Raw genomic sequence first — 15,630 nt, forward strand, 5'->3', positions numbered from 1 at the left:
CACTATCATGTTGGCAATAAAATTCACATTAAACGATCATTAGGAAAAGCAATTCAGTTGCTACGATTTACTTTTTCCAGGTATTTTAGCCTCAACAGCTGCCGCACAATGAAATTGGTTGGCTTTTATGTGTTTTTTGGGGAATGCATAAAGGAGATGCTTTTATTATTAAGATGTAGAAACTTGTTTGACGTCTGACTAAAGACTTAGGACTGCGACAAAGTTTCAATGAGAAAAATTATTTCAGCAGATTTTATTACAAATGGAGGTAAATCATAAAGAAATATTTTAAAATAGAAAGGTTTTCTCTGTTTCTGTTCAAAGTCATAAAAAGTAGTAATCTCTTTAGTTGGATGAAAAATTACTTGAATGTAGAAAATTATTCTACATGTCTAGTTACTTTAAAGGTCATTAAAACAATCCGATTACTAAGAGGTAATAAAAAGTTTATGATTTTCCCACGCATAAATTAGACTGGGAACACTTTTGCGCTAAGAACAACTCGTTGCCTAGTATTAGCCTTCGTTTTAGAAACATCTTTACGTATGAGACTTTTCTGAGTTTAAATATGAAAAAGAATTTATTCCTTAACTGGGAATTTTTCAGTTAAATCAACTCCTCTTAAATGAAAACATCGGATAAATGCTGTTTTCTCTTTTAGGTTGACAATCTCTAGAAATGTCAACACTCCTTAAACAGTAATTTTTGGCCAACTTTCATTAAAGGATGTCTAATGAAAGTGGTTTTCATTCTATGCCGTCGTCTCTTCTACGAATGATCTTACCGCAATATATACCACTTTCCCTAGTGGAACCACCTTGCCAGATAGGACCACTTTCCCTGTTGGGATCACGTTCCCTGGTGGGACCATGATCCCTGGTGGGACCATGTTCCCTTGTGGGACCGCCTTTACTGGCAGGACCAGCTTCCCTAATAGCCTAATAGGACCAATTTCCTTCTAGAAACAGCTTCCCTAATAGGACCACTTTCCTTCTAGAACCAGCTTACTTAAGAGGCCCACCTTCCCTAATAGAACACCATTTCTGCTAAAAACACCTTCCCTGCTAGAATCAGCTTTCTGTAATAGGTCCACCTTCGCTGGGAAGACGACCTCGCTAGGTCCTGCTAGGACTAGCTTCCCTTATAGGACCACTTTCCTTCTATTTAGAACCAGCTTCCTTAATGGGCCCAACCATCTCCAATAGGACCACCTTTACTGCTAAGAACTCTTTCCCTGTTAGAATCAGCTTTTTTTAATAGGTCTACCTTCCCTTAATAGGACCATATTTCTTCTTTAATAGTAAAATCTTGCCTTAATAGAAACTCTTTTCTACGGTCATCATGCCCTAATAGGACTATCTTTTCTAGGCTCGTCTTCCCTAATACCACCTTGCCTAGTTTCACCTTTCCAAAGACTACCTTGCCGAAATAGGAACATTTTTCCTAGGACCACCTTTCCTAGTATCATCTTCCCAAGGACCACTTTTCCGTAAAAGGACCTTCTTACGCAGGACCACATTTCCAAGAACCTTAAAATCACCTTCCTTAATCGGAAAACCTGGCACTTATAGGACCTTGAATTCTAGGACCACCTTGCCTTGATAGAACCTCCATTCCTTGGACCACCTTCGCTAGTACACCTTCCCTTGGACCACCTTCGCTAGTACAACCTTCCCAAGGACCACCTTGCCGTAACAGGACCTTATTTCCTAGGAAAACCTACCCTATTACCATCTTCCCAAGAACCACGTTCCCAAGAACTACTTTCGTTGGGACTTCCTTTCTTAATACGAAAATCTTTCACTAAGATGACCTTTAATTCTAGGACCTCCTTACCTTGATGAGACCACCCCTTCCTTCCTAGGATCATCTTCACTAGTACTAGGACTACCTTCTCAAGAAATAACTTCCACATTCTCTACCACCACCTACCCAAGGACCACCTTCTTTAAAAATAAGTTCCACCTTCTCTACAACCACTTTCCCTAGGACCAACTTCCCTAGAAATTACTTTCACTTTCTCTACAACCACCTTCCCTAGGGTAGCCTTTCCTAGGACCACTTTCACTTCCCTAGAAATAAATTTCACCTTCTCTACAACCATTTTCCCTAGGGTAACCTTTCCTAGGACCACCTTCCTTAGGACCACCTTCCCTAGGACCATCTTCTCTGGAAATAACTTCCACCATCCCTAGGACCACCTTCCCTAGAAATAACTTCCACCTTCTCTACAACCACCTTGCCTAGGGTGGGTAACCTTTCCTAGAACAACCATGCCTAGGACCACCTTCTCTAGGACCACCGTCCCTAGGACCACCTTCCTTAGAAATACCTTCCCTAGAACCACCTTCCCTAAAATTATCTTCCCTAGAACCACCATCTCTAGAACCACATACTCTAGAATCACCTACCCTACGACCACCTTCCCTAGGACCACCTTCTCTAGGACCACCTTCCCTAGGAACATCTACATTAGGACCAGCTTCCCTAGGACCACCTTCCCTGGAACAAACTTCCCTACGGCCACCTTCTCTAGGACCATCTACATTAGGACTACCTTCCCTAAGACCATGTACCTTAGGACCACCTTTTCTAGGACCACCTTCCCTAGGACCACCATCCCTAGGACCACCTTCCCCAAGACCAACTTCGTAGGACCACTTTCCCTAGGACTACCTTCCCTAAAACCACCTTCCCTAGGACCATATACCCAATCTTCCGTGGAACCATCTTCCCTAGGACCATCTTCCCTAAGACCATCTTCCCTAGGATCACCATCCCTAGAACCACCTTCCCTAACATCAACTTCCTAGGACCACCTTCCCTGGAACCACCTTCCCTAGGACCACATTCTCTATCTTCCCTATAACCACCTTCCCTAGGACCATCTTCCCTAAGACCACCTTGCCTAGAAACACCATCCCTAGGACTACCTTACTTAGGACCACCTTCCCTAGGACCACCTTCCCTAGAACCTCCTTCCCTAGGACCACATACTCTATCTACCCTACAACCACCATCCCTAGGACCACCTTCCCTAGAACCACCTTCCCTAGGACCACATACTCTATCTACCCTAGAACCACCATCCCTAGGACCATCTTCCCTAAGACCACCTTCCGTGGACCACCTTCCCTAGAACCACCATCCCTAGGACTACTTTACTTAGGACCACCTTCCCTAGGACCATCATCCCCAGAACCACCTTCCCTAAGACCACCTTCCTAGGACCACTTTCCCTAGAACCACCTTCCCCGGGAAAATCTTCCCTGAGACTACCTTGAATAGAACCACCATGCTTTGGACCACTTTTCCTAGGACCACCATCCCTAAGACCACCTTTCCTAATACCACCACTTCCCTAGCACAACCTTCATTAGGACGACCTCCTCCAGGACCACATTCTCTATAATAATCTTCCCTAGAATCACCTTCCGTAGGACCACCTTCCCTACGACAACCTTTCCTAGGACCACCTTGCTTAGAACCACCTTCCCTAGGACCAACTCCCCAGAACCCCCTTCCCAAGGACCACCTTCCCTAGGACCACCTTCTCTAGGACCACCTTGCCTAGGACAACCTTCCCTAGGACCACCTTTCCTAAGACCACCATCCCTAGGACCACCTTCCCTAGGACCACCTTCCCTAGAACCACATTCCCCAGGAAAATCTTCCCTAAGACCACTATGAATACGACCAGCTTGCTTTGGACCACCTTTCCTAGGACCACCATCTCTAGAACCACCTTCCCTAAGACGACCACCTTTCCTAGCACCACCTTCCTTAGGACGACCTCCCCTAGGACCACATTCTCTGGAATAACCTTCCCTAGAACCACCTTCCGTAGCACCACCTTCCCTACGACAACCTTCCCTAGGACCACCTTCCTTAGAACCACCTTCCCTAGGACCACGTTCCCTAGAACCCCCTTCCCAAGGACCACCTTCCCTAGGACCACCTTCCCTAGGACAACCTTCCCTAGGACCACCTTCCCCAGAACCGCCTTGTCTGCGACCATCTTCTCTAGGACAACTTTCCAAGGACAACTTATCCTAGGACCCATTTTTCTAAGACCACCTACCCTAATGGAACCACTTTTCCTTCTAGGACGACCTTCCCTGCTTGGACTACCTAATGACCTGATCACCATTCCTAACAGGATCACGTTCCCTAATAGGACCACTTATGAGGTCGACCTTCTCAACTAGGGACACCTAGGGCCTATTCCGTCTTCTTAAATAGGATAATCTTCCACTTTCAGATTCCTCACTAATAGAATTACCTTGCCTGCCCCGACCACCTTCTCTGCCGGGGCTTTCTTGCCTGCTAGGGCCAACTTTTTTAATTGGATCATCTTAGCCATTAGGACTTCCTTCCTAATTAAACTACCTTGCCTGTTAGAATCAAATTACCTGATAAAACCACCTACCCTTTTAGGACCACCTTCCTTGATAGAACCACTTTCCTGTATTCTATACTCCTTACTTTCTGAGTTTTATCTACTTTACAACCTTTAAGTGAACCTTACTAGCATCACTCAAATATTGGAAAAAGATGACAGAAAAATTCCTTCACAAAAGTGCCTGATACTGATCTATTTCGTTGAGTTAGTTCAATGGCTCAAATATGCACACTGAACTATTTCGCTGAGTTCGTTCATTGGCTTACATTGGCTCTGAAAGCACATTGAACTAGTTTCTTGAGTCAGTTCACTACCCCAGTTCGTTCATTAAACTGTTCTTCATTCTTTTTTCAGCGGTTAGTCTTTTTTGGCGTTTTTGTGAGGGTCCCACAAACCTCTATGTTACTAAATGAAATAGGCAAATTTTCAACAACACGGTTAAACAATTATATTTCCATTTTCGAGAATTTTAAGTCTGTTAAAATATAAATACCAAAGTTCGGTTTTTATAAAAACAAAATCCCTCGAAATCATGACAAACCCATGAATCTTCCTCTCACAGTGCTTATTTCTTGAATTACAAAGCAGAGACCAAAGGCAAATACATTCAATGCTGCTCTGCCTTGGAAAATCAAACCCAGTGCATGACTAAAGATGAACTCATCTTGACCTTTAATCATATCCATTGTGGGATATCTACTCATTTTTTAACTTAAGCCTGTGAAAAACAATAAACTGTCAACCGTAATGCCAATACGGCATTAAACTAATGCCCCCTGTAGATAATCTGGACTAGACGACCATAATTAGTACAAATTATGGCTATTAATAAAAAATAACTTGCAGTGCATTCACCCTGTAGGTTTTATTACCGACCCATCCATCTTAGGCAAAAGAATCTTTTTTGATTTTATCGATTCTTTGTGTTTATGTTAATCTCTTATTTCCTTAAAATACCATTCTCTTAATCAAACTAACTTTTCTATAAGGGGCATATGTTATTGGTCTTATTTAAGGCCAAGAGCAGGCATGAAATTCATGGATGATTCTAAAGATACCAAAAGTGTCTGCTGCTGCTGACCTAACACATAAAACCGCCTGCTGTGCTGCTGCTCTCTCAAAAAGTTACTGTCGCCGTTTGAATCATTGTCAGTTATAATTTAGAAAAAGTAGGCTATGAAGCAAAGCATAGAAGGACAATTGGCGCCTCTTCATCTCTACTTTCGCTATTGTCGAAGGTTATGCCAATATTTTAGGATTTTACTTGGTAGGACATTTTGCTGCGACTAGCATTGAGATTATGACTCTTATCACAATTTATTCATTGTTTTCCGCTATTTGTTCCGGATGTCCTTGTTGTGTAGTTGTTGTTAAAGATTGGTAACTTTTGTTGTTTTGCTTTATTTTTCCCGCCCCAGACAGGCATAAAATTTTTGTATCTATTTTAGGCCTTTTACAATAGTAGACTTCCATTTTTCATCTTAACTACCAAGAAGATTTCCAGCCAGATGTCTATCTGTGTAGGGCAAATGGAGTGGAAGATGAAAGGACGTGGCCGTCCATCCTTCTGCCGAAATCACGATAGCGGTCAAACGAATCAAGATATGCACTTGAAATTTGGCATAGGTATTTCTTATTGATGTAGGTCGTTGGGGATAAACAAAGATTTGAATATAGCACCAATACAAGTAAGAGCGTGCTAATTTCGGCCGGGCCGAATCTTATATATCCTCCACCATGGATCGCATTTGTCGAGTTCTTTTCCCGGCATCTCTTCTTAGGCAAAAAAAAGGATAAAAGAAAATATTTGTTCTACTATAAGAGCGATATCAAGATATGGTCCGGTTCGGACCACAATTATATTATATGTTACAGACCTATGTAAAATGTCAGCCAATTCGAATAAAAATTGCGCCCTTTGGGGGCTCTAGAAGTAAAATAGAGAGATTGATTTATATGGGAGCTGTATTAGGCTATAGACCGATTCAGACCATAATAAACACGTATGTTGATGGTCATGAGAGGATCCATCGTACAAAGTTTCAGGTAAATCGGATAATAATTGCGACCTCTAGAGGCTCAAGAAGTCAAGATCCCAGATCGGTTTATATGGCAGCTATATCAGGTTATGAATCGATTTGAACCTTATTTGGCACAGTTGTTGGAAGTCATAATAAAATACGTCATGCAAAATTTCAGCCAAATCGGATAGGAATTGCGCTCTCTAGAAGCTCAAGAAGTCAAGTCACTAGATCGGTTTATATGACAGCTATATCAGGTTATGAACCGATTTGAACTATACTTGGCACAGTTGTTGGATATCATAACAAAATACGTTGTGCAAAAGTTCATTCCAATCGGATAGGAATTGCGCCCTCTAGAAGCTCAAGAAGTCAAGACCCAAGATCGTTTTATATGGCAGCTATATCAGTTTATAGACCGATTTGATACTAATTAAGCACAGTTGTTGTAAGTCGGAGCGAAACACGTCGTACAAAATTCATTCCAATCGGATAATAACTGCGATCTCTAGTGGCTCAAGAAGCCAAGTCCCCAGATCGGTTTATATGGCAGCTATATCAGGTTATGGACCGATTTAAACTATACTTGGCACATTTGTTGGAAGTCATAACAAAACACATTGTGCAAAAGTTCATTCCAATCGGATAGGAATTGCGCACTCTAGAGGCTCAGTAAGTCAAGATCCAAGATCGGTTTATATAACAGCTATATCAAAACATGGACCGATATGGCACATTTACAATCCCAACCGATCTATACTAATAAGAAGAATTTTTGCAAAATTTCAAGCGGGTAGCTTTACTCCTTCTAAAGTTATCGTGCTTCCACCATAGTATGGGGGTATACTAATTTCGTCAATCTGTTTGTAACTCTTCGAAATTTTCATTTGAGACTCCATGAGGTATATATATTTTTGATCATCATGTCATTTTGAGTCGATCTAGCCATGTCTTTCCGTTTGTCCGTCCGTCTGTCTGTGGAAAGCACGCTAACTTTCGATGGAGTAAAGCTAGCCGCTTGACATTTTGCACGAATACTTCTTATTAGTGTAGGTCGGTTGGGATTGTAAATGGGCCATATCGGTCCATGTTTTGATATTACTTTACCTTAATTGGCTATGAAAGAATCTTCCATTAGCCGAACGTAGAATAGCGTTCCAAGCGCCTCGATCTTCTGCGCTCATTCTAAAATCTCTGACACCAAGTTTCGAGGTGTTTCCCACCACTTGATCTTTCCATCTGGCTGTTGGTCTTCCCGGTTTGCTTGTACTACCGTGTTTGCCTTCAAAAGACTTCTTTGATGGAGCTTCTTCATCCATTCTGACAACATGACCTAGCCAACGCAGCCGTTGTCTCAGACATGGCTTGAAATACCTTCGAACGTAAAGGAGTATCGAAGGCGGCTTTGTAGTCAACAAAGAGATGGTATATGTTGATTTGTCCTTCTCTGGTCTTTTCCAGGATTTGGCGCAGTGTGAATATCTGGTCTAGTATGGATTTACCAGGTCTAAAGCCGCATTGATAGGGCCCAATTATCTCATTGACTTTAGGTTTTAATCTTTCCCACAGTACGCTCGAGAGCGTCTTGCATGCGATGGGGACCAGACTTATTCCTCTGTAGTTGGCAAATTCCGTCTTGTCTGCTTTCTTGTGTACGGGACATAGTATGCTGAGGTTCCAATCATCGGGTATGCACTCTTCTAGCCAGATTGCGCAGATAAGCTGATGCATACGCCTTATCACCGTGTCGCCTCCGGTCTTAAATAGTTCAGCGGGTAACCCGTCGGCTCTTGCTGCCTTGTTTGTCTTTAGTCGGGTCACTGCTACTTGGACCTCATTCTGACTAGGAGGTAAACATTCTATAACATCATCAGGGATTGGTTCTGCGGTATCCATTTCGCTGCCAACGTCGGACACTAGCAGTTGGGTAAAATGTTCTTTCCATATCCTCAGCATGTTAACTATGTCAGTTACCAGATTTCCTTCTTTGTCTCTGCAGGAGGATGTGCCAGCACCAAAGCTATCGGTTTGATGTTAAATTCTTTGGTAGAATTTCCGGACTTCATTCTGACTCCTGTACATCGCAATTCGCTCACACGCACGTCTTTCCATTTCCTTTTTCTTACTGCGGAATAGACGTTTCTCCTCTCTCCTTTTCTCCCGATACCTCTCCTTCATCTGGCGCGTTGCTTCTGAATGCAGGGTTACTCTATATGCCGCATTCTTGGCTTCAGTAGCATCTCATCACCCTTGGTCATGGGTTTTTTGGAGAAGGCTTCCGGTACCCAAGTACGAATTTCGCAGCATTTTCCATGGAGTGGGCAATAGTATGCCACTGCGCCATTATATAATCGGAACATGGAATGCTTTCATCAAGCAGTTGGGTCAGTCGAGTGGAGTATGCCGCTGCCATTTGTTGCGTTTGCAGCTTTTCAATGCCCAGCTTCCGTGCAGTTTCAGATCGTACTTTCCTCGCCATGTTCAAACGGGTGCGAACCTTTGCTGCAACAAGGTAATGATCCGAATCTATATTCGCTCCATTGATCGATCGTACATCTAACACGCTGGATGAATGCCTTCCATTTATCACAACGTGTTTTGATCGGGTGACAGCCATGTCGCCTTGAGAATATTTTTATGTTGAAATCTGGTGCTACTAACGATCATGTTTTTTGCCGCGGCGAAATCTATCAGCCTCAACCCATTACTGGACGTTATTTCGTGGAGGCTAAACTTTCCGACTGTTGGACCAAAAATTTCTTCCTTTCCTATCTTCGCATTAAAGTCTCCCAGAACGATTTTAATATCATGGGGTCATATTCTCTCTCTGAGCGCTCGTAGAAAATATCCTTGATCTTCTCGTCTTTGTCTTCCGTCGGGGCATGGGCACAAATAAGGCTGATGTTGAAGAATTTGGCTTTTATGCGGATTGTGGCTAGCCTCTCATTCACCGGGGTAAAGCTGGAGACAAGGTGTTTTAGTCTCCGACTAACCACAAATCCACAACCAAATTCATGCCTCGTGTTATGGCCGCTTTATTATAGTTCGTCACCGTTTGGTGTTGAAGTGACGCCATTCCCAGTCCATCGCACTTTCTGTAAGGCGGTAATAGCTGCCTTGTACTTCTCTAATACATCCGCCAGCGCGTATACTGCACCTTCTCTATAAAGAGTGCGGACATTCCAGGTGCAGTTCCGCAAATCAAGGTCCTTTTTTCGTTTGCATGGGTCGTCAACGTTGGGGGGGTCCGTTTTTACCATTCCTTTGTTTCCCATAGTAGTTCTCATACTTTTCCGGGGGCGGGTTACAGCCCCAGCGTCCCCAGCGTTGTGGCGAGCCGCTTGCTCCAAGATCCGACGCTCCCCGCCAGCCCCCCCTAACCTGGGAACAGACGCTGATGTTGGCCATTGGTTATTTGAAGGCGCCAATAACTTGCCCTGTCATCTCGAGTATCATTGGCACTCAGTATTTAATTAAGAGCCAGTGCCACCTGGCTCCTCACTGAGACTCTCCTCTCAAAAATCGCTGACTGTCCGCGGCTGCATTTGCAGCTACTCCGCATAAAAACGGAGCTTTCCACCATCCGCAACCTGTGGACGCGCCTGGTAGCTTTCAGCTAAACTTCCCGTGATAACGATGGACACCACACAAGTCGGGACTCAAAGTTCCAGCCTGTGTGGTGCGTATAGTTATCCCGTATCGGCCGTGTTTTGATATAGCTGCCCTATAAACCGACCTTGAATCGTGACTTCTTGAGTTACTAGAGGGCGCAATTTTTATACGATTTGGTTGAAATTGTCGCGTGAGGTGTTTTGTTATGATTTCCAATGACTGTGTTAAATGTGGTTCAAATCGGTCCATAACCTGATATAGCTGTCATATAAACCGGTCTGGGGTCTTGACTTCTTCAGCCTTTATAGGTCATAATACTTATCCGATTTGGCTGAAATTTTGCATGAGGTATTTTATTATGACGTCCAACAACTATGCTAAGTATGGTTTAAATCGGTTCATAATCTCATATAGCTGCCATATTAACGGATCTTGGGTCTTGACTTCTTGAGCCACTAGAGAGCGCAATTCTTATCCGATTTGGCTGAAATTTTGCAAGAAGTGTTTCGTTATGACTTTTAATAACTGTGCCAAATATGGTTTTAATTGGTTCATAACCCAGTATAGCTGCCATATAAGCAGATCTGGGATCTTGACTTCTTGAGCAACTAGAGGCCGCAATTCTTTTCCGATTTGGCTGAAATTTTGCAAGAAGTGTTTTGTTGTGATTTCCAACAACTGTGCCAAATATAGTTCAAATCGGTCAATAACCTAATATAACTGCCATATAAACCGATCTGGGATCTTGACTTCTTGAGCATCTAGAGGTCGCAATTATCATCCGATTTGGCTGAAATTGTGTACAACGGCTTCTCTCTTGAACTTCAACATACGTGTCAATTATGGTCTGAATCGGTCTAAAGCCTGATACAGCTCCCCTATAAACCGATCTCCCTATTTTACTTCTTGAGCCCCTAAATGGCGCAATTTTTATTCGAATTTGCTGAAATTTAACACAACGACTATATGTTGGAGACCATAGTAGAGTCCCCAACATTCAGTTCAATTATGGTCCGAATCAGACTGTAACTTGATATTATATTGGGTTGACCAAAAAGTTATTGCGGATTTTTCATATAGTCGGCGTTGACAAATTTTTTCACAGCTTGTGACTCTGTAATTGCATTCTTTCTTCTATCAGTTATCATCTTCTACTTTTAGCTTGCTTTAGAAAAAAAGTGTAAAAAAAGTATATTTGATTAATGTTCATTCTAAGTTTTATTAAAAATGCATTTACTTTCTTTTAAAAAATCCGCAATTACTTTTTGGGCAACCCTACTTATCGATAACTAATTATAGATTTTGTAACCACCATAAACCACTATTTTAAAGATTTTTATTGATGTTGTAATGAGACATTATATTGTGGTTTATAGACGTGATTTTTCATTGTTTTTGGTTGGCGGCTTTTAGAATTACCATAAATCACATTCAATCATTGACCCAAACCGAATCTACACAATTTATTCACTCGTTCAGCCGTGCTATCGATTACCATAGTCAGTCACACTTATGTGTCAATACAAAAACAATCATTCAATACAGCCACTTGAGATGTGCGGTGCGCAGACTCCACGACTCTATGACTAAAATGCGGCTTGTTTACCAGCCGCCTATTAACAAATTTGAATCTGTGATTGATTTTCCGAAGAACAACAAAAATTAAAAACCCCCACATTCTTACTCACACATGCTTACAATGGGTAGTTTGATTACAAAAGTGCTAATTGATGATTTTAAGTGGTGGTAAATGCAACATGCAACATGAATCCCGCATTGTTTTCCCAACAAGATTTTCACACATTTGCCGAACATTTTTGGGCAAGAATTTAGAATATCTAAAATTTTTGGTGCCGTATTAAAGAAGCGAGACTAATTTAAAAATTTCCCTTAGCTGAGTATAAATTTTCTAATAACAGGAGGGTGAGAAATATCTGGCAAGTAATAATCCTTTGATATGTGTTACCCATTATTATAAAGGAAATCATCTTTAGAGAAATTTTCCTTCTTTTATTTACTGTTCTCAGAGAATTGTAGCAGTATTCCTCATCCTTTATTTGTCCTTATCATTTGTCATGCCCCATTAAATTTTAAGACTGCTCTTCTTTTTCCATGTTGTGGTTATAGGATGTCTTAGTAGCAAAACCTTCAAAGTTGCCTGCAAGGAATTGATTTATATCCTCCATGTCTAGACCAGTCTGCAATGTCATTACCACGATTATCTTTGGTTTTCAATTTTGTTTTTTCACCAAAAATGCAACTAAACACTGTCGTCTTCCTTGGATGGCGAAAAACTGCAACCAGAAAGACAAATTATTTGTCTATAAGGAATGTTTGGAAAACCACGATATCTTCTCTTGAGGTAATCAGAAACTTAACAAGTAACCAGTAAGGTTACAAACAATGCGCTTGCAGTGGCTCATGGGGTGAACATCTGGCGATATACATATATGAGAGATATATCTAAATCTGGGCCGATTTCTATGAAAATTGCCAGTAATATCAAAAGTCATAAGAAAATCCTTCCTTTCGACAGAATCGGGTAACAAATGATCACTTTTTTGCAATATTTCTCAAAATCGGACAAACATATATATGAGAGCTATATCTAAATCTGAACCGATTTCGAGCAAACTCCTCAGATATTGTGGCAGTCGTCGAGGAAAGCGTTTTGCAAAATATCGGCAAGATGGATCAATAAATGCGCTAGCTGTGACTCTAGAAGTTAAAATCGGGTGATATATATATATATATATATATATATATATATATATATATATGGAAGCTATATCTAAATCTGAACCGATTTCCATGAAATTCACCAGTAATATTGAGAGTCAATAGAAAATCCCTCCTGCCGAATTTCGAGAAAATCGGTAAACAAAAGACCATTTTATTGCAATATTACTGCAAATCGGATGAACATATATATGGGAGCTATATCTAAATCTGAACCGATTTCGAGCAAACTCCTCAGGTACTGTGGCAGTCGTCGAGAAAGCGTTTTGCAAAATTTTGGCAAGATGGATCAATAAATGCGCTTGCTGTGACTCTAGAAGTTAAAATCGGGTGATATATATATATATATGGGAGCTATGTCTAAATCTGAACCGATTTCCATGAAATTCACCAGTAATATTGAGAGTCAAAAGAAAATCCCCCCTGCCGAATTTCGAGAAAATCGGTAAACAAAAGACCATTTTATTGCAATATTACTGCAAATCGGATGAACATATATATGGGAGCTATATCTAAATCTGAACCGATTTTGACCAGACTCTATGTATATTGTGGTAGTCGTGGAGGAAAGCGTTGTGCAATATTTTGGCAAGATGGATCAATAAATGCGCTTGCTGTGACTCTAGAAGTTAAAATCGTGTGATATATATATGCGAGCTATATCTAAATCTGAACCGATTTCCATGAAATTCACCAGTAATATTGAGAGTCAAGAGAAACTCCCTCCTGCCGAATTTCGAGAAAATCGGTAAACAAAAGACCATTTTATTGCAATATTACTGCAAATCGGATGAACATGTATATGGGAGCTATATCTAAATCTGAACCGATTTTGACCAAACTCTATGTATATTGTGGTAGTCGTGGAGGAAGGCGTTGTGCAATATTTTGGCAAGATTGGTCAATAAATGTGCTTGCAGTGGCTCTAGGAGTGAAAATCGGGCGATATACATATATGAGAGCTATATCTAATTCTGAACCGATTTCTATGAAATTCACCAGTGATGTCGAGAGTCGTAAAAAAAACTTCCTGCCAAATTTCGAGAGAATCGGTTAACAAATGACCATTTTATTGCATTATTACTGAAAATCGGATGAACATATATATGGGAGCTATATCCAGATCTAAACCGATTTTTTCCAATTTCAATAGGCTTCGTCTCTATGCCGAAAAACATGCCTGTACCAAATTTGAAGTTGATCGGATGAAAACTGCGACCTGTACTTTGTACACAAATTAACATGGACGGACGGACGGACAGACAGACGGACGGACGGACATAGCTAAATCGAATCAGAGGAAGAGAGATAGACCCATTGTAGCCTTATCAATGGGTCTATCTCTCTTTTTTTTTGGGTGTTACAAACAAATTCCCTAAGTTTTAATATCCTGTACCACAGTAGTGGTGTAGGGTATAAAAACGTGCTTAGTTCGGCCGGGCCGAATATTTAAAACCCACCACCATGGATTGTGCATAAAATTGGCACAAAATAAAATTAGTTGAAAGGCATTATTTTACCCTACGTACCAAATTTTTGTCAAACCAGGCAAAAATGAAAGATTCTAGGAACCAAACAAGGATAATCGATAGAGCGGTTTACATGGGAGCTAAATCAGGATTTAGACCAATTGGGTCCGTACTTGGCACAGTTGTTGGAAGTCATAACAGAACACCACATGCAAAATTTCAGCCAAATCGGACAAAAATTGCGGCTTGTAAGGGCTCCAGAACTCAAATCCGGATATCGGTTTATATGGGAGCTATATGAGGTTAAAGACCATTTTGGTCTGTACTTGGCACAATTGTTGGAAGCCAAATCGGACAAAAATTGCGGCTTGTAAGGGCTCCAGAACTCAAATCCGGATATCGGTTTATATGGGAGCTATATGAGGTTAAAGACCGTTTTGGTCTGTACTTGGCACAATTGTTGGAAGTCGTAACAGAACACCACATGCAAAATTTCAGCCAAATCGGACAAAAATTGCGGCTTGTAAGGGCTCCAGAACTCAAATCCGGATATCGGTTTATATGGGAGCTATATTAGGTTATAGACCGTTTTGGTCTGTACTTGGCATAGTTGTTGGAAGTCATAACAAAACACTAAGTGCAAAACTTTAGCTAAATTGGACAATAATTGCGGGTAGTAACGGCTCAAGAAGTCAAATCGGGAGATCGGTTTATATGGGGCTCAAGATGTCAAATTGGGAGATCGGGTTGTATGAGAGCTATATCGGGTTATAAACCGATTTGGACCATACTTGACAGAGTTGCTAGAAGTCATAACAGAACACCATATGCAAAATTTTAGCCAAATCAGATAAAAATTTTGGCTTCCAGGGGCTAAATATGTCAAATCGGGAGATCGGTCTATACGGGAGCTATATCCAAATCCCCAACAACCTACATCAATAGTAAGTATCTGTGCAAAATTTCAAGCGACTAGCTTTACGCGTTCGACCGCTATCGTGATTTCAACTGACAGACGGACATGGCTAGATCGACTTAGAACGTTGAGACGATCAAGAATATATGCACTTTATGGGGTCTTAGATCAATATTTCGAGGTGTTACAAGCAGAATGGCTATATAAGTATACCCCATCCTATGGTGTTGGCTATAAAAAAAAAACCATAAAATAAAACAAGTAAAAAGGTAAGGTAAGTTCGACCGAGCCGAACTTTGGATATCCACCACCACGGGTATATATGTAAACCCCTTTTCGTCACAATCCAGTGAAAATTGGATAACATATGCACCCAAATTCGGCAAGGACATTGAGTGGTATCTTATATATAAAAATTAATTTGTGTTTGTTTGTTTGTTCCGTATAGACTCAAAAACGGCTGGACCGATT

This window comes from Stomoxys calcitrans, chromosome 4 (genome assembly GCF_963082655.1).
Source record: "Stomoxys calcitrans chromosome 4, idStoCalc2.1, whole genome shotgun sequence".
NCBI lineage: Eukaryota > Metazoa > Arthropoda > Insecta > Diptera > Muscidae > Stomoxys > Stomoxys calcitrans.